This window comes from Lipophrys pholis, assembly GCF_963383615.2.
Source record: "Lipophrys pholis genome assembly, chromosome: 17".
Taxonomy (NCBI): domain Eukaryota; kingdom Metazoa; phylum Chordata; class Actinopteri; order Blenniiformes; family Blenniidae; genus Lipophrys; species Lipophrys pholis.
Window position 1 is genome coordinate 23,407,935 of NC_137643.1, and position 20,532 is coordinate 23,428,466.

A 20,532-nucleotide genomic window follows, 5' to 3' on the forward strand; every position below is an offset into this window, starting at 1 on the left:
TTAAAACACAGCCGGTGTGAGCGTGTTGAAAATACATCAAAACTGGATGAAAATAAAAGCGACTAATGATCTCACACACACACACACACACACACACACACACACACACACACACACACACACACACACACGCACACACACACACACACACACGCTGAAGAGAAAACTACTTGTCAGGCTGAATTTGACACAAAGAGCAATTTCATTTAAAGATAAATCAGTGTAAATATGAACTCATAGAAACAGATTTTTATCTATTTTGTTCATTTTTTTTTTATTAATTCTTTTATTTCTTAAACTTGTTCTCCTTTCTATCATATCTCTGAGCAGAACAACCGAATATGAACCAAGAATTTCTTTGTTTGACTTGAATATTGAATTATTTTACAGTTTTGTCTTGAACTGGCAGATCCAATATTTATTTTTTTTTCAACTGTAATACTTCATGTTTGGATGTTTTCTCCGAAGCGATTTTAAATGTAGAATGAATAATAAATAGCCCGGCTGTTTGTTGGACTTTGTGAGATCAAAACTGAATTAAAACGCGTTAAAAACAGTTCAACTGTTTTACATCTGATGTAAGTGAAATATTCAGTTTGTTGGAGTAAATATCTGCTTATCAATCCCATTAAATCCATCTCTAATCCACCAGCTTTAAAGAGTTGATTTATAATCTGAAAAATATGAGTAATATAAAGAGAGGCAAAAAAAAACCTCTTCATCCAAACGCGTAATGAGAATCTAACGAGGGAAGGTCTGCAGGAAAACGTTCCATAGAAGCAAATAAAAATGAGCCGTAGCAGAATATTTCTCCTTAAATCTGTAAACCTGTGTGAGATTAACTGAACTCCAGAGAATCGTCTTTATATGAAAGCTTGAATTAAAAACACACTGATCTGTTAAAACAGGGCAGAATAAACCCCAAAAACAGCGAGTGTGAATAAAAAGACTGTAATTCTTCTTTTCTGGCCGAAGTCGACCAAAGTGTGATTCGACACCGACGACTCAGACTGATTACATGTTCAAGTTTCTTCCTGCTTGGATCCGTTTTAAAAACCGTTTGTCTGAACACCTCAGCTCAACCGGGCTTCAACCTAAACCTGGTTAGTCAGTCAGTGAGTCAGTCGGTGAGTCAACCCGTTCCCCCACAGGTAAGTAATCAACAAGACGAAACACATCGATTCAATATTCAATTAAAAAGTCAGGAACAAATCAGCGGTATAAGATTTTTATGAGTGAATGAAGCCGGAAAGTCCAGGATTCAATCGGTTTATAAACGCGGCGCGTTTCAGTGTTAGTTAACTAGTTAACCAGCCCGTTAAACCGCAGTGCGAGTCAGATCGCACCATGACACAACGTGGAAGAACGAGACACCAGCGTGGATTCACGTCTCATCGATCGGCCGCAGATGGTTTCTCCGGGAATGAGGATTCACGCCATGGAATCGGATTTTAATGCGCGACGTCCTTTTCAGGAAATGACTGCATATAGATTTGATTATTAGACTTTACAAAAGTGATTCATGAATAAAAAGACAAGATTGTTTCTGTGAGGCGGTGGAACAAAAGCTGATCCTCGGACTGGGGGAAAAAAAAGAAAACGCTCCGACGTGAGAATGAAACCATTAAAAACACAGTCGCTACTGGAAATAATGCAGAAGAATCATCATTCGATTATTGCCAACACTGATTCTCAAGGTGAAAATAAGAAAAGCGATTCATCCAATTAGATTTCATCATTCTTTATTTTACAGATCATTTCTGTAAAATCAGACTGTGTTGGATGAAAAGCTCTTTTTGTGGGATTAACAAATACACTTTAATCGGACCGTTTTCATCTGTTCTCACTAAACAACCCAAACAATGATTCCAGTGGGAAAACTCACCGATGTAGAGAAATAAATATAAAGTCAAACTCCACAGATATTAAATACATTTTTTTGGCACAAATTGAGGCCGAAGAAGCGAAATGTATAAAACTGAAGATTTGCTGTTTCCAGGTGAGAAATACTGAAATAAAGTCCATTTTAAAGTAATAATGTGAAGAACAACTAAGGGGAATCAGGCTTTAATGACAGCGATCATAAAAAGTGGCATTACACATAAATTAGTGTCGCCCAGGTGTCATTCTTAAGACATTTTATGGTGTAAAAACAGAGTAAAAGCGGACCTGATTTTGCTGGAAATAAAACCACAGTCGCACAAAACACCTTCAGTTATCAATATCATGTGGCTGAAATTCTAATTCTACATTAACTGGTTCATTTCTACAGTTTAGATGTAAGATCAGTGTGAAAACTGATGGTTAAATACACAGAAATGTATTTCTGTGTAAAACAGCATGTATTTAATCTAAACTCTGGTTTTATATGAGAAATGTGAGAAATAATAAAGAGGATTTTATATCAGAAACTATATAAACGGATCATTTTACATAAGTTAGATATATAAAGGACGTTATTTTATACATTATTATATAAGATCAGTGTCTCCTGCTTGGAATCAGTCTGGGTGGATGTTACTGTGAAACCACAAATAAATCATTAAATAAGAAATAAATTATTATTAAAGCAGAAATAAATGATGAGACCAGAACTCAATCATGAAACTGAATTAAAGCATGAACCAAGCAGCTCAGCAGCAGTGGGGCTCCGGGTCCTCACAGAGGCGCAGGCTCCCGGGCTGCAGCGTGTCGGGCTCGGCTGTTTGAGGCTCGGTTCCCCGGCAGCGGTGGCGTAGGAACAGAGTGTTCACCCGGCCGTCCGCCGCTCCGCTCCCCGCACCGGTCCCACGAAATCAGCCGAGCGGGCTGGATGAGTCCACCAGGACCGCTCCGGCGGAGCAGCGGAGGGCAGCGAAGCTCCGTTAGCCGCCTATGTGTGTGTGTGCGCGCGCGGCGGCTTCACCTCAGATGACCCGGCAGCCAGACGGGCTGTCTGCTAGCTTAGCCCCGGATGAACCTCCGAGCCACGGGCAGCGCGCGGCGGAGAGCCGCTGCACAGTCCCCGGGTTGCGGCCAGCCGGTGGTGCGGCCCCGCACTTTTAAACAAATTACGGTGTTTTCGGTGCTTTGTGTCAGGCACGGAAAGTCCGGGGGGGTGGAGGGAGGAGGGGGGGTGGGGGCAAAACAAACGCGTTTCACGACATAAGGAGCAAAACATCCAGCCACGTTTCGAGGGGCTCTCCGCGGAGGGAGAGCTCCCGCTAGCGGGCTGCCTCAGCCCGTCGCCCCGGTGTGAACCCGGGGGGGCGGGGGGGATCTCCCGCGAGGAGCTGCCTCCCCCGGCGCCCCGGTGTGAACCCGTGGGGCTGCAGCGGGGGCCAGCGGCTAACGGCTAGCACTTTCCCCGGGGGAGGCGGGTCGAGGGGAAAAGTTCTCCACCAAAATAAATAAAAAGAAGGAAACCCGGCTGACGCTCCCCGTGAACTTACCTGACAGCCGGGAGTCCCGGGCTTTTCTCCCCGCGTGGGGGAGTCCCCGAGCCGGAGCCGAGATGGAAGGGGACGGGCGATAGGCGCATCCGGCACGGCAGCAGCCGGAGCCGGGGCAGGGGCAGGAGGAGAGGCGGAGGACCGGCGGAGGACCGGCGGGCCAGTGGGGCTGCAGCCAGCCGCTTTAATAACTTCACTTTTGCAGTCACTTTAACCTAAATCTCCCGTTGAGTTGTAAAAAGAGAAGTTTTCATCAGTCCTACCTGGCAGGGCTGGTGCAACGTGCGGCCGCCTGGAGCGTGTTATTCCCGGACATCCAGAGTGGTGCGGTGCGGGGCACTAACAGCCAGCGCGGAGAAGAGGACCGAGTGGAGCATAGCGGACCGACAGACAACAGAGAGCGGAGAGCTGCTGCTGCTGCTGCTGCTCGGAGGGGACAGACCACATGATCATACGTCACACAACATTTGCATAGGATGCCTGCGATGCAGAGCTGTAGTTACAGAGCTGCAGTTACAGAGCTGTAGTTACGGAGCTGCAGGGTTACAGAGCTGCAGTTACAGAGCTGCAGGGTTACAGGACTGCAGGGTTACAGAGCTGCAGTTACAGAGCTGCAGGGTTCCGGAGGTACAGGGTTACAGAGCTGCAGGGTTACAGGGCTGCAGTTACAGAGCTGCAGGGTTACAGGACTGCAGCTACAGAGCTGCAGGGTTACAGGGCTGCAGGGTTACGGAGCTGCAGCGTTACAGAGCCGCGGGGTTACAGGGCTGCAGGTTTACAGAGCTGCACGGTTACAGGGCTGCAGTAACAGGGCTGCGGGGTTACAGGGCTGCAGGGTTACAGAGCTGTAGGGTTACAGGGCTGCAGGGTTACAGAGCTGTAGGGTTACAGGACCGCAGGGTTCCAGAGCTGCAGTTACAGAGCTGTAGTTACAGAACTGCAGGGTTACAGGGCTGCAGGGTTACGGAGCTGCAGTTACAGAGCTGCAAGGTTACAGGACTGCAGGTTCCGGAGGTGCAGGGTTACAGGGTTACAGATCTGCAGGGTTACAGGGCTGCAGTTACAGAGCTGCAGGGTTACAGGGCTGCATGGTTACGGAGCTGCAGCGTTACAGAGCCACAGGGTTACAGGGCCGCAGGTTTACAGGGCCGCAGGGTTCGAGAGCTGCAGTTACAGAGCTGCAGGGTTACAGGGCTGCAGGGCTACAGAGCTGTAGGGCTACAGGGCCGCAGGGTTCGAGAGCTGCAGTTACAGAGCTGCAGGGTTCCAGGGCTGCAGTTACAGAGCTGCAGGGTTCCAGAGCTGCAGTTACAGGGCTGCAGATTTACGGAGTTGCAGTTACAGAGCCTCAAGGTTACAGGACTGCAGGGTTACGGAGTTGCAGTTACAGAGCCTCAAGGTTACAAGACTGCAGGGTTACAGAGCTGCAGGGTTACAGGGCTGCAGGGTTAAGGAGCTGCAGTTACAGAGCTGCAGGGTTATAGGGCTGCAGGGTTACAGAGCTGCAGGGTTACAGGGCTGCAGGGTTACAGGGCTGCAGAGTTATGGAGTTGCAGTTACAGAGCCTCAAGGTTACAGGACTGCAGGGTTACGGAGCTGCAGTTACAGAGCTGCAGGGTTATGGAGCTGCAGGGTTACAGGGCTGCAGGACTACAGAGCTGCAGTTACAGAGCTGCAGGGTTACGGAGCTGCAGGGTTACAGGGCTGCAGTTACAGGGCTGCAGAGTTACGGAGCTGCAGGGTTACAGGGCTGCAGAGTTACGGAGCTGCAGGGTTACAGGGCTGCAGGGTTATGGGGCTGCAGGGTTACAGGGCCGCATTGTTCCAGAGCTGCAGGGTTACAGAGCTGCAGCGTTACGGAGCTGCTGGGTTACAGGGCTGCAGTTAAAGAGCTGCAGTTACAGAGCCTCAAGGTTACAGGACTGCAGGGTTACAGAGCTGCAGTTGCTGCAGGGTTACAGGGCTGCAGGGTTACGGAGCTGCAGTTACAGAGCAGCAGGGTTACAGGGCTGCAGGGTTACGGAGCTGCAGGGTTACAGGGCTGCAGGGCTACAGAGCTGCAGGATTACAGGGCTGCAGTTACAGAGCTGCAGGGTTACGGAGCTGCAGGGTTACAGGGCTGCAGTTATAGGGCTGCAGAGTTATGGAGCTGCAGCATTACAGAGCTGCAGGGTTACAGAGCTGCAGAGTTGTGGGGAAGCAGGGTTACAGAGATGTAGGGTTACAGGGCCGCATTGTTCCAGAGCTGCAGGTTCCAGAGCTGCAGGGTTACAGGGCTGCAGTTACAGAGCTGTAGGGTTACAGAGCTTGCAGGGTTACAAGGCCGCAGGGTTACAGAGCTGCCGTTACAGAGCTGCAGGGATATGGAGCTGCAGGGTTAAAGAGCTGCAGGGTGACAGAGCTGCGGGGTTACAGGGCTGCAGGTTTACAGAGCTGCAGGGTAACGGGAGCTGCTGTTACAGAGCGTTGGCAGGTGGAGCAGCAGGGAAGTTGGTCTTCCTCCATCCCTTCACACCAGCGATGAGAAACCCGACTCCTTAAATTGACTCAAGGGTTTTTGAGTCGTTCATCCAAGTGAACCGCTTGTCTGAATCATTTGAATCATTTGAGTCATTTGATTCCGTTGCTCATGCGCCCCATTTCCACCCACTGCCGGACCTGGAGGCTCACAAACCACGGGGGAGCGTCGGGTTTTCATAGTAAAATGCTGAAACATTCTGAGGGAAATATACAAGAAGTACACACTAGTTTTTCGTGGCCCTGGTCTCTTTATTCTACATTATTTGTGTTGTTTCTCAGGTTTATTTGAACCAGGAAATAAATAAAATATATGATAAAACTGAACAAATACCAGGCATCCAGAATGGCAGATATACAGTGTATATTTATATATACATGTGATTTTTTATTAAAACAAATTGGATTTTCTCTTTTACTAGTATCAATAAATAACGTGATGTTCATAGCGCAGAACAAATTTTAGGGGACCGTATTAAATGTAACACAATACACGCTACAGTCATATTTTAACATTATTTATTGTGTATTTATTCATGTATTTATTTCCGCTGGCTTTGTGAAACAAACAACGTGTGTTTTTTCCTCCATTGTCACTCAGAAACTTTCCGAGCTCAGCGCCACTGCAGACTCTCCGGGAGATGGAGGGGCGGAGCCTCACCGCTCACGAGGTTGAACGGAGCAGCTCAGTTCACTACGTCTCCTCGTACTGAGCGATTCAGAGGAGGTGAACAACCCCACCCAGTGGAGCACGCGAGCTGAACCACTGAAACGAGACGAGTCGAGCGAGCCGAACGCCTCGTGACCTTAAGTAGCTGTTAGCGCTAGCGGCGCAGCGGCTCTTACCACAGGGCGGCTAAAGTGAGCGATGTGATATATTTATATAGACGAGCAGCGGCGGGGACGGTTTTGTTTTTCTCTCTGCGGCTGGACGGCTGGAGCAAGAATGACTCAGTGAACGAGTTCATGGACGTGACGACTCGTGAGTCACTGTTCAGCAAAGTGACTCGCGGGTTTTGAACGATTCGTTCAAACTCGCACATCACTACTTCACACTTAGGGCTTTTCCACCAAGAAGAACCAGGAGCTAGTTCAGGGCCGGTTCTTAAATGAGCACCGCCAAAGAACCGGTTCTTTTTCCACCGTTAACGGAGCCAGTAGAGCCACGTCATTGCTAAAACGTGATACGTCACTGATTTCACCGATGTAGTGAGCAGAGAGGAACGAGGAGACGGACTGTATCCATCGGTTTAGTCCGGATCGCTCCATCGGGTCTGACCTGAACCTCGGATGCAGACCAAAGAGCCAGAAGACAAGCGTCTCCTTGTTGCTCCATTGTTGTTTTTTCACGTCCGTCTTGCTTTAGTCCGGAGCCCCGGAGTGGCCATAGGACATAAATAAATAACACCTGAATGAGCTCGGGGCTTATTTTTCAACATTTGGGCCTTACATGGTGGATTTCTGCTCCTTTCACTTTATTTCTAGACGAGTCTGAATCAAAAGCTTCAACATGGAGGAATGGATTAAAGTTCTCTTTCACATGAAGCCACTAAAAGACTCATTTTATGGTTAAAATAATCCAAGCTTTCATTTACAGTAGTTTGTAGTTTGTTTAGTCGTTGCTGAAGAACCAAAAGTGTTGCGTCTCATGGCGGAGCGCCCCCTGCAGCCTCATGCAGACCTCAGCCTGCCGTCATAACGTGAAACAAGACCTGGAAGTGAAGTTAGTTACAATGACGTCACCATGAAAAGTGTGAAAAGAACGACAATGGAAAACTGCTTCTAAATTATATATCTGACGTAGCTGACTGACAGCACAGGAGCAAGGCAGCACTCTGGAGAACCACGGCTCTGCGATCGAGAATTAAATGATCTCGTTCCCTCGTATTGTTCACTTGAGGGAACGACTTATTACCTCGTTCACACGCGTTATTTATTTTCTCTATAACCACTCCGGGGCTCCGTGTTCACTGGAGATTTCAGAAAGCCTGTTCAGCGTCTCTTCTGCCTCGTAGGTAACAATAACTCCGCCCCCAGCTGGTGATGTGTCAGACCCCGCTCTGGCTCTGCTCTGGCTCCGCTCTGGCTCCGCTCTGGCTCCGCTCTGGCCCTGCTCTGGCCCCGCTCTGGCCCAGGATCGATGTGGGGCCAGCGTAGCACCCGTTTGGCCCCTGATAGGCCGCGGCTTTGGCGGTGGAAAGACGATGAACTGGTGCTCAGTCTGGCCTTGGCTCCAAACTAGAACCTGGTTCTTTCTCACTGAACAGGATCCGCGTGTAAAGAAAAGGGTGTGAACACACGTGTGCATTGATCAGGTTGGTGTCGGGTGGTAAATGCCACCCTAACAGAAAGACTTGCCCAACTGGTGGGGCAGCAGAGGGGCGACTAAAAGTTATAGCCAATGGGACATTTATGAACCTCTCACCCTGTCACCCTCCCTCTCGCCTCCCTCTACGCCCTGTCACCAACCTCTCACCCTGTCACCCTCCCGCTCACCCTGTCACCCGCCTCTCACCCTGTCACCCGCCTCTCACCCTGTCACCCTCCCTCTCGCCTCCCTCTACGCCCTGTCACCCCCATCTCACCCTGTAACCCGCCTCTCACCCTGTCACCCTCCCTCTCGCCTCCCTCTATGCCCTGTCACCAACCTCTCACCCTGTCACCCTCCCTCTACGCCCTGTCACCCCCATCTCACCCTGTCACCCGCCTCTCACCCTGTCACCCTCCCTCTCGCCTCCCTCTACGCCCTGTCACCAACCTCTCACCCTGTCACCCTCCCGCTCACCCTGTCACCCGCCTCTCACCCTGTCACCCGCCTCTCACCCTGTCACCCTCCCTCTCGCCTCCCTCTACGCCCTGTCACCCCATCTCACCCTGTCACCCGCCTCTCACCCTGTCACCCTCCCTCTCGCCTCCCTCTACGCCCTGTCACCAACCTCTCACCCTGTCACCCTCCCTCTCACCCTGTCACCCTCCCTCTCACCCTGTCACCCGCCTCTCACCCTGTCACCCGCCTCTCACCCTGTCACCCTCCCTCTCGCCTCCCTCTACGCCCTGTCACCCCCATCTCACCCTGTCACCCTCCCTCTCGCCTCCCTCTATGCCCTGTCACCAACCTCTCACCCTGTCACCCGCCTCTCACCCTGTCACCCTCCCTCTCGCCTCCCTCTACGCCCTGTCACCAACCTCTCACCCTGTCACCCTCCCGCTCACCCTGTCACCCGCCTCTCACCCTGTCACCCGCCTCTCACCCTGTCACCCTCCCTCTCGCCTCCCTCTACGCCCTGTCACCCCATCTCACCCTGTCACCCGCCTCTCACCCTGTCACCCTCCCTCTCGCCTCCCTCTACGCCCTGTCACCAACCTCTCACCCTGTCACCCTCCCTCTCACCCTGTCACCCTCCCTCTCACCCTGTCACCCGCCTCTCACCCTGTCACCCGCCTCTCACCCTGTCACCCTCCCTCTCGCCTCCCTCTACGCCCTGTCACCCCCATCTCACCCTGTCACCCTCCCTCTCGCCTCCCTCTATGCCCTGTCACCAACCTCTCACCCTGTCACCCGCCTCTCACCCTGTCACCCTCCCTCTCGCCTCCCTCTACGCCCTGTCACCACCCCTTTCTAGACCCGGCCTGTGAACATGAAGGAGGAGGAGGAGGAGGACAAAGTTTCCTCTGGTGTTTGTGATGAAGGGCAGTTTGTGACTGATCAGAGGTAGAAAACATGAAGGAAACCACACACACACACACACACACACACACACACACACACACACACACACACACACACACACACACACACACACACACACACACACACGCCACTGCGAGCGTGAAAACATTACGAAGAGCGACACCTTCAGGCGGAGCAGTGAAGTGCAGCAGGTCTCAGTTCTCACCTCGACAGGTGATAATCCTCCGCACTCAATCTGAGACTACAGATTAGACTCACACAGTTCTGGTTTATAGAAACGGGAGGGAATAAAAACACCACAGGGGATATATTGATACACGATTCCGACTGAAATCAATCAACCTGATTGAAACCAAATAAAGTTTCAGTTATAATTTAGATATAATCTACATCAGAAGTTTTTCTATTCAGAACCATTTTCCTGTTAATCCAGTCTGTGAAATACACGCATGCTTAAATACCAGTTCCCTGGATTAAATCACAGATTACTGGAATGGAATCATTTTGTAGTTCTGTTTTTAAACCTCAGATTCTATTCCTTTAATTCTGAGGAAAAATCTGATATCTGGATTATTTTGACTGTCGGGTCTAATAAAGGCACGATTTATGTGTCAGGCTTTAGATTTAATTTCATGTTGTGAATCTATTTTTTTTTTTAATTCATTATTTTGGTTTGCTTGTCATTTTCATGGGAAATAATTTGATTTGAAATATTTTTTAATGTTTACAGGAAAATATCAGTAATGTGATAGAAAGAACCACTCCATCACCCATTCATCCATCACCCATTCATCCATCACTCCATCACCCATTCATCCATCACTCCATCACCCATTCATCCATCACTCCATCACCCATTCATCCATCACTCCATCACCCATTCATCATCCATCCATCTATCACTTGATCGTCATCATGAATGGGTGATGAACGGAGGGATGATGTGATGGATGAATGGAGGATTTATAGTAATGATATGAAATATTAGTTTGTCATCGTTGACGAACAGAAACATGAAAGAAAGCGTGTGTGTGTGTGTGTGTGCGTGCGTGCGTGCGTGCGTGCGTGTGTGTGTGTGTGTGTGTGTGTGTGCGTGCGTGCGTGCGTGCGTGCGTGCGTGCGTGCGTGCGTGTGTGTGTGTGTGTGTGGACAAGAGGAAACGAGCTGCTGGTCGCCCTGACAGCGTCTTTAACATTTAGCGTTCTGTTGTTTCTCTGATTGTTCTCGTCAGTTGTTGGATTTGACGGTAAAACTCACTGCAGGTTATTGGTGGCGCTCTCCAGCAGAGGTCAGAGGTCAGAGGTCAGAGGTCAGAGGTCAGATTTAATGTCCCGACTCTTTGTCGTCTTTTATTGAACTGATATTTCAGTCATTTTATAATGTCAAACATTCCTTTTCTTTATTCCTCCAGTGAATCGTTTTTCACTTTAAATAACTTCATTTACATTAGAGCATCTTAAAACCGAATTAGTGAAACGTTAAATCTGATTGTCTGGATGAAACCGACAGTGTTTCAGTTCAGGATCATTTAACGACTGTTTTATTGACTATTTGCGTGTTAATCGTGTCTCTGCTGGATTTGATGTTTTTGAGATAAAAAAAAAAAGAAAAAGAAGAGCAAATAAACACGTTGTTCATCTCCACTTATCTTTGTTACTGTTTTTGTTGTTTTCATTGTTTATGCTGTTGTTGATCTTATTGGTGGTGAATATCTTTTGATTATTGTTGTTCTGGATGTTTTCATTGTTCTGACTTACTGTTTTTGATGTTGTTGTGGTTTTTGTTGTTATACTTGTCATTGTTGTTGTTATTGTAGAAGCTGTTTATCATCATTGTTATTGTAGTTGTTATCATTGTTTTTATAATTGTTATGGTTGTAGTTGTTGTTATCGGTGTTATTAACATTATTGTTTTTGTTGTCGTTGCTATAGTATTTGTTATTGTTCTTATCGTTGTGGTTGTTGCTGTCATTGTTGTTCCAGCCAGTCATTTTTGTTGGTGTTGTTGTTTTTCTTATCGTTGTTATAGTTGTAGCAGTAGTTATCGTTGATGTTGATGTTGATGTTGATATAGTTGTCATTGTTGTTGTGAAACCAGAATGAATGTAATCTGACCTCCTAAGTGTCTCCGACTGTTGTGACAAAAAAAACTATTATTCATAAAAGCAATAAAAATATTTCACGTTCAAAAATGTCAAATATTTTGTGTGGAAAAAGTGGGGAAAGTCTTTGTGCCACCAGAGGGCGCCGCAAGTCACTTTAGTTTTCCTGCGTTTGACCCGAGAATTTGAGGGAAATCGACTCTCTGCTGCCACCTGGAGCACGACAGCGTCACTACACACGTCCAACACCAGGGGCCTCTTTTACTGCATTTTCTTTTTAAAACGACGGTTAATCAAAGTGATCGTTAATCAATACTGTAGGATGAGCGGTGGGTTTTCACCGTGTCCGTCTGTTGAACTGTGTCCTCGTGCGTTGGAGGTTCACGACAACATGAAGCAAAGTTTATTGATCGGATTGATTCCGCGGCTCGACAGCAGACGACCTCCGGCCATTTCTTCTCTCGTTTTAATGGAATTAGCACCAAATTGTTTCCCACTTTCTGTTAATTCAAGGGGGATGATTTGCATGTTTGATATGTTCAACCTTGAGCTGGAGCGGCGCTTCACCTCCCTTCCACTTCATCCACGCTGGATTCATCACACCCTCGCGCGTCTTCCTCCCTTTCTGCATCAATCAGCTTTAAAAGCTGCACGTCAGCGCGTCTCTTAATTGATCTCTTCACCTGTTAACGGTGCCGCTCTGCACCCGTCAGCACTTCATTCACAACCAAATCCAATCTCCGCTGCTTTGTCTTTTCCCTCCAGACGCCGCCAGACGAGCGGGTGGAGGTTCAGCCCCGACACCACCCAGACTCTGCGCTGCAACTGGAGGCTCTTCGCCGCCGCCGTCTCCAGAATACACAATCAGGTAATGTTGCCAGGCAAAAAGTGCCAGCACCAACCAATAGGCACAGTTTTGGCCAACATTGCTTAGCAACAAAAGTTAAAAACCTGACGGCTCCAGGCTGAAAATAGTCTTTAAAACATTCGTCAACCACCGTCAGTGTCACACGTTCGGCAGAGAAAAACACTTTGGAGGTAAGAAAGGCAGAAGGGAGGAGAAAAGTTAGTCTTTTGCCCTGAAGAAAAGCGTCTGGCTGCAGAAGCCGTTTTTTGCCCCATTAGCTGAGCAGTGGTCTGTTGTGTAGCTGCAAACACAGATGGGTGACGGGATAATCGCCCCGCGGCTCCAGGCGCTGGTGAGAGACAGAAAGAGCTCGTTAGCTTCAGTCTCTCTCTCGAGGACGAGACGCCGCGGCGCCTTTTGCTTTAACTAAGACATCAAACACTGACCGATCAGGGGTCACTGCAAAGCCCCCCATCCCCCCCCCCCTCTGACACTCCTACATCCCTCTACCCCACGCCTCCACCCTCCCTCAGCCCCTCCACCCCACCCCACCCTTGACCCCCACCCATGTAAAGCTGGCAGATCCGGAGGCCCGCTTTCATAAAAGAAGCTTTCAGGGGAAAATACTTGGTGTCAGAAAAGAAGCGTCGAGCTTTGCTCTGCGGCGGTTCAGCCTGGTGGCATCAGAGGGTCTGAGGCTCAGGGCCTGTCACCACGACAACGCCTTTTCATGTAACCATCGTTTTTTTGTCTGATCATCCACACGGCGCAGCGTTTTAGGAGCCTGAAATTGTTGTGTTTTGTTTTGGTTTTTTTTTAAACGGGTTCCAGAGTGGAGAAATTAGAAATCGCCGCCTCAGCTTTGACATGTGGACAGACAAGATGCACATTGGCTGAGAACAATGACGTCATCGCCCCGCCTCTCCACCTATAACCCCGCGACCCTCTCTGTGACGTCATCGCCCCGCCTCTCCACCTATAACCCCGCGACCCTCTCTGTGACGTCATCGCCCCGCCTCTCCACCTATAACCCCGCGACCCTCTCCGTGACATCACTTAACAACAACATGGCGGACTCCCTTCTCCAGATCAAGCTACTCGTCTAGACGCCCGTCAGAGATTTCTCCACCACCAGGATTTCTTCATGCTTCCTGTCTTCTGCAGTTTCGCTGTATTTCTGGGTTACAGCCCCACCTAAAGACCTGGAATATGTACTACACCATTTTGAGCCGTGTTGATAGTGATGTGCAACTGACGGAGACTCAGTCTGTCGACTCAGAGAAAACCAGATCAGCGTTTCATTACGAAGGCACAAAGAGGGCGACTCCTCCAGGGCGAGGTGTTCCAGGGTCAGAGGTCAGAGACTGAGGTCCCCGTTTACACCACAGCGGCGCTTGATTCACTGCAACCATCACTTTTTCAAACTGGCTTCCAAGTTGGAACTGGCGATGTGAGGCAAGGCGGCAGAACGAGGCGACCCTCACAGAACAACAATAAAATCTGTAATTTAATCTACAAATGTTTTGACTAAAAACACTTTTCACAGTTTGTCTGTACCGACTCGGAACTTGAATGTGACATCGATAAACCCGATGTAGTTTCTGGTCTTTCCATTTCGCTCCTCCACCGGCTCTTTGGATGTTTACCTGCGTAGAGGTTGCTGAAAGTTGAAGCATATTAAGAAAAGCCCATTTTAAATAGGACGATAGAATCTATTTATCAGGTCCAGATATTGACATATTTATGTGCACTAATGTTTAAAGTTGATTGACAGCATATTTTATTTTCACATAAGATGTTTGATTGAACACTCATTCGTCTGCATCTTTTTTTATTTATATATGTATACATATCTACGTTACAATCAAAATTTGGGATGTATTTATTTGTATATGCTCATAAGTGAATATCTATATTCCGGAGTGTATTCTGTACATAATTACATATATTTCAATATATGTCAATATATTCATCCATATATATTCTGAAGTGTATTGAATACATTATTACATATATTTTAATATAAAAGTAAACATATTTTCTTATATCTTGTATTTTTCAATATATGAAAAGCATCAATTCCTTATGTATTTTTCAATAAATTGTAATATATGAATGCGAAACATAATTCCATATATTTACATCAGATTTTTTAGATGGTCAATTTTCGAAAAAAGGCGGCCGAAAAAATTGCACACGGCAAGCCGTGCGCTCCTCACTGGCCACCAGCGCCTTGCAGTGAAGTGCTGTAAACCACGAGCTGTTGTAAAGTGGTGTTGTGGTATCGGTGGCAGTTTTATGAGTACGAGTATGAGTATCGGTATCGGTATCAGTATCAGTATCAGTATCGGTATCGGTATCGGTATCGGTATCGGTGCATCCCTAATGAAAACCATCAAACAAATGAAAACTGCAGAAACTCACCAGAAGCTCCAGTTCCAGGAGGTTTGTGGGTCAAACCAGTCATTGTTTTACCGTCGACGTCAGACATGAAACCAAGACAGGCGTTGAAATGGTTCCGTTTTATTTCTGTCAAACCAACGAGTGAGACTGAAGGAGGCAGATCAGATTAGTTTGCGTCCAGAAGCATCCCAGCAGCCATCTGAGGAGTTTGTTCACGTAATTTCATCGTTAAGGGAAAGCATACAAATCAACAAAACACCAGGTGAAGCTTGGTGTCCGTTGACCACCTCAGCCAGTAAAACGGGGCCTTGAGCTCTTCAACAGTATTCATTTTAGTAGAGTGACTCAAATTAACTCAGTGTAATATAAGTTTTGGGATGTAAATTAAGTGAAAACAACTTTATCGATATTTGGTATATATGATTATCATATATGAGGACATATAAACCTTGTAAAAATCCATTTCCATATAACAATAACCACCAGAAACTGTATTAAGTTAGATCATTTCTTACTTTCTTAAAAAAAAACAAAAAAAACAATGCTATATCGAGCCAGCACCCTTTCTAAATCAAAACACCCTTTGGAGCCTCTTCACGGGAGCACGTTGGAATTTAAAACGGACTTGTTCGCCGAACCGAGTAGAACCGAGCTTGTTAGAGACGTGTGGTCCAAAAGATTCCTCCTCCATCAGTCTGGAGCCAGGAAGCAGGTGAAGGTGTGACGTGTCGCAGGTCATAGACATCATATACAGAGACGTCTCTTAGGCCTTTTCACACTTCCGTGTTTTAAACCGGATGTGGAGCTCAACAACTTGCTTTAGCGTTGGACAGTGACGATAATGGCTCAGTCTCCACGTGGTTGTTTTTGTTATGTTCCTGGTTGCTCTTGTGGGGCAAGAAAACCTCCATACCTCTCTTACCACACTTTTCCTACGGACCCAGACCAAAGGAGGCAGTGGATCCAAGCCATTAGAAGGGATGAGGGTCCGAAATTCTGCATAAAGCCAGGGAGCACTTTAGTATGCAGCCGGTACTTCACCAGGAGGATTCTGTCAGCGGATCCACTATCAGTCGCCTTAAAAGTGGAGCTGTTTCATCTCTTTCCCTGGAATGACTTTATTGCACCACCTAAGAGGGAGTCTGTCTTCCAGAGGGCTCAGAAACGGCATCTTGTCCTCTCACAGCAACTACCCAGGCTAAAGCTGCTACTGCGGACCACCATCATGTGGCTCATCCACCCACAGGTAAATTTCTGAGATGGTAAATTGTAGAAATTTGTCATATAAGATCAAATATAACTATACTACCACACTACTAGTGTGTAGTTCTATACCACCATCTAGTGGAGAGAACAGATCAATGACGGCTCCATATATACTTGCACCTCGACTCACACGATGTATTGATCCATAAGGAAATAATGTCACAGGAGCTCAATAATTAAAACAATCTTCCTAACCAGTAAAAATGAAAATCAACAAGACTGTTTTAATTTAATTTTACATTTGAAAAATAAAGTAATGAGAATATTAGATAAAAATTAATACTAATACATGGCAGTTTATAACATCGTGAGTTAATTATTTTATAGTTAGACCTTATTTATATACTAATGTATTTTATTGTATGATCTAACTACATTTTTTGGTTTCACAGCTGCACTAGATGAAGCTCTTGAATAGAACAAGGAGTTGGAAGCCCGGCTGGAGAAAGTGGATTTGTCTCACACGCTTTGTAGTCGCTATGGTGCTTCTGATGAGCAGATCCGGTTCTAAACCAGATTCCCATCTGAGAGGGTTCCGGATCTTCTGGGAGTCCATAGAACCATCTGCATCCCGCCTCACATACTGGATCAGAGCTCAGACAGGTGGAGATGAAGCCTGAACCCAGCGCTGCCCGCAGAATGCCTCTGATTGATGAGTTCTTAATGTTCTCCGTCAGGGTGGCTGTGGGCCTGAAGGAGCAGCTTACTGCTGACGTGGTTCTAGTGAGCGTTGCTCCTGTCAGCCGAGTGACCGGCACCTGGTCCAACTACCTTCTCATTGTATTCTCACCCATCAACATGTGGCTCCGTCGTGAGAAGGTAAAAGCCAGTATGCCTGAGGGATTCCAGAGGTTCTCTCCAAACGTACGCGTCGTCTTGGACGGCCCAGAAGTTGCTCTGGAGCTGCTCCGAACCGCTCTCCACCTACGAGAACCGCACAACTCTGAAAGGGCAGATCAGAGTTGCTCCTTGTGGGTTGGTGACATTTATTTTTATTTATTTTCTTTGTACACTGGCTGCATCTCTGACAAAGAAATCCCTGGGGTCAGTGGAATCCTTCCTCTGCTGGAGCCAGGAGGAGAAGTCATGGCAGATAAGAGCTCCTTGATGAAGTCGGAGCCGAAACTCCCCACACCACCTTTTCATCACCTTGGTCAGTTCGGCAAGAAAGAGACCGAGGAGAACCGATCCATTGCTCGTCTGCGGATCATCGTGGAGCGAGCCGTTGCCAGAGTCAGGCGCCACCACGTCTGGGACTCTCCTGTGCCGCTCACTTTAATAGGAACTCTCAATCACATCTGGCACAACTGTCGTGTTTTGGCAAATTATAACTTCCCATTTTGTTCGGAAGACTAAATGAATCATTATGTAAAATAGTTCTAGTGTTATTAGTTGTGTGTTTTAACAGTTATTCTTTTTAATGTATTCTTAAATTTAAACACACTTGAGCCACATACCATACTGTTTTTTTTATTCATTTAATTTGTGGACTGAGTTGAATTGCAAGGAAACGTGTTAAATTTACACGTTCTAGTAAAAACAAAAGAAATTCTGAAGACCTATTTAACTTAACGTTTTATAACTAAATAAATATATAAGTTGATAGTGGATTATGCTGCAAATGAATATCCACCAAATCAAAACATGAATGGTTGCAAAATATTTAGATGGTCCATCCTTTGCGATGAACACATCCTTCAGGTTTTACTGTTTATTACCGTCTCACCCTGGAGTTGGAACCTTGACAAAAAAGCTTTTTTAAAACAAGTTACAAAACAGCAATTCAAAGAAAATCACAAATAGATATTTTTCCAAAATCAAGCAGGTTCATTTTAATAGAATTACCACTCTTTACACTATTTACACTATTTACAGTGATTCACACAACTTGAGATTTAATGTTCAAAACACAAAGGGACAAAAGGGTCATTCATACATTTTAACATGATCATTACTGCATTGAAACAAACACATTGATGAAGGTGTTGGAGTAAAACATCCTACATTCATCTGGTTAATGAACTCGCTCAACAGTTATTGTTATAAATGTGTCAGTGACAAAGTGGCACCGTTCCAACCCGGTGATTCCCAGCTGACCCTGTCCCTGCCAGGAGTGTGTGTGTGAGCGCCTCAGACTTGTGTGGCCATCCTGAACGTTGAGGTCAGCAACTTGGCGACGCATCATATCTGGTGCTGCTTTTGGGGGTGATTCTGATGGGTCATACACCCTGCCATCTGGACTTGCCCCAAGATATGATGTCTCGGGGCGAATGATGAATCCCACTGGGAGGACGTTGACCCTCATCAGCTCAGCGTAGTTTGCCTTCACCTCCGACTCCATCGGCAGGCTGCGCTTCATGGCAGCAGTTTGTTTGGTGGAGCCCCCGATCATCCGAGCTGCCAGAGCGGTGGCAGCAGACTTCCTCTGCACTTCCTCTGCAGGCATCAGAGAAATGGCGAGCAGTAAGCCTCGGTTGTCGGAGCCGTACCCATGCAGGACATCTGGACTGCTCCCTGGTTCCGGACTCTGTTTCATAAGACATTTCCAGGGACACTTGCAGAGACTGAAGATGCAGAAGTTGACTGAGTTTGTGCACAAAACACACGTTGGGAGGACGGTGCAGCACCAAAAGGAAGAGCAGGGAAGTCTGGAGCCATGAGCTGCAGCATGACGCCACCGCAGAACCTATCAGGTGGGCACTGGCAGAACATCGGTGAGCCCCGTGGTGAGGGCCCACATCTGGATGGGACCAGCTCCAAAGTTGAGAGGAAATCTAAAAGGAGAGCCATGAGTGGTTGGGACTCCAGTGGGCGGAGTTTTTCTCCTGATGTCAGGATCAGGAAGTGGTCCTACAAACACATGAGTGACATCATCACAGTAAGTTACGACAAAGGAAACATTACAAGCATAAAAACATTAATAACCAATAAATGATGCCTGAGTAAGCGCCGTACAGCTGGACTGCACACATCTGTTTCCCACCACCACCTCACTGGCAGGTTCAGGATGGAGCTCCTTACAAGAAATAAACAAATAAATATGTCAAATAAACAAATAAATAAATAAATGAAGGGACAGGTGAGCAATTTGGTAGGACTGGAGGGATAGATTGGTGAGCGTTAAGATGTTTACTTATACGTACTAAGGAGATTGTCATATACTAAACAACCTGTGTTCTTGGTCTGTTCCATCTTGGTAGATGACCTGTGCAGGTCAGTGCAGGAGGAAGCGTTGGCAGCTGGAGCAGGAAGGAGTGTCCAGTCTGATACAGGAGTACAACTACATGGTGGTTAAATCCTTTACCTGCTGCACTACTACAGGAATAAACCAACAACTCAGATTGTCAACACCCAGTGAGGTCTAAAACCTAGAAGTGTTTTTAGCACATATATATACATTAATACTTGTTAAAACACAATTAGCTTTAATCAAGTAATAGAATCAAGTTTGAAGATGAGCTGCAACAGCAGCAGAAGAGGAACAGTAAGCGCTCCGTCATACAGGAGTTGTTCATCGTACATGAAAGTTCTTCAGTTCTCATCTATGACAGCTGAAGAACAGGAAGTCAAACTACTGAACATGAGCCCAGCGACTCTCTGACTGTTTCAACCTGCAGTCTGTGAGGTTCCTCATGGTTCCTCGTGGACCTGAAGCATCTGGCTCTGACCACCACCTGTCCCTCCATGGTTCCTCGTGGACCTGAAGCATGGAGCTCTGACCACTACCTGTCCCTCCATGGTTCCTCGTGGACCTGAAGCATGGAGCTCTGACCACCACCTGTCCCTCCATGGTTCCTCGTGGACCTGAAGCATCTGGCTCTGACCACCACCTGTCCCTCCATGGTTCCTCGTGGACCTGAAGCATGGAGCTCTGACCACTACCTGTCCCTCCATGGTTCCTCGTGGACCTGAAGCATGGAGCTCTGACCACTACCTGTCCCTCCATGGTTCCTCGTGGACCTGAAGCATGGAGCTCTGACCACCACCTGTCCCTCCATGGTTCCTCGTGGACCTGAAGCATGGAGCTCTGACCACCACCTGTCCCTCCATGGTTCCTCGTGGACCTGAAGCATCTGGCTCTGACCACCACCTGTCCCTCCATGGTTCCTCGTGGACCTGAAGCATGGAGCTCTGACCACTACCTGTCCCTCCATGGTTCCTCGTGGACCTGAAGCATGGAGCTCTGACCACCACCTGTCCCTCCATGGTTCCTCGTGGACCTGAAGCATCTGGCTCTGACCACCACCTGTCCCTCCATGGTTCCTCGTGGACCTGA

At 47.4% G+C, this 20,532-nt stretch overlaps 1 protein-coding gene across 1 annotated transcript in view; it reads right to left on the minus strand.

Annotated features, from left to right (window-relative positions):
* Positions 1 to 3,810, minus strand: part of zhx2b (zinc fingers and homeoboxes 2b) — an 86,476-nt gene extending 82,666 nt beyond the window's left edge. The window contains exon 1 of the mRNA XM_080484948.1: positions 3,695 to 3,810. The gene's annotated coding sequence lies outside the window, so the exon portion shown is untranslated. The remainder of the gene's footprint in view (positions 1 to 3,694) is intronic.
* Between the last annotated feature and the right edge of the window lie 16,722 nt (positions 3,811 to 20,532).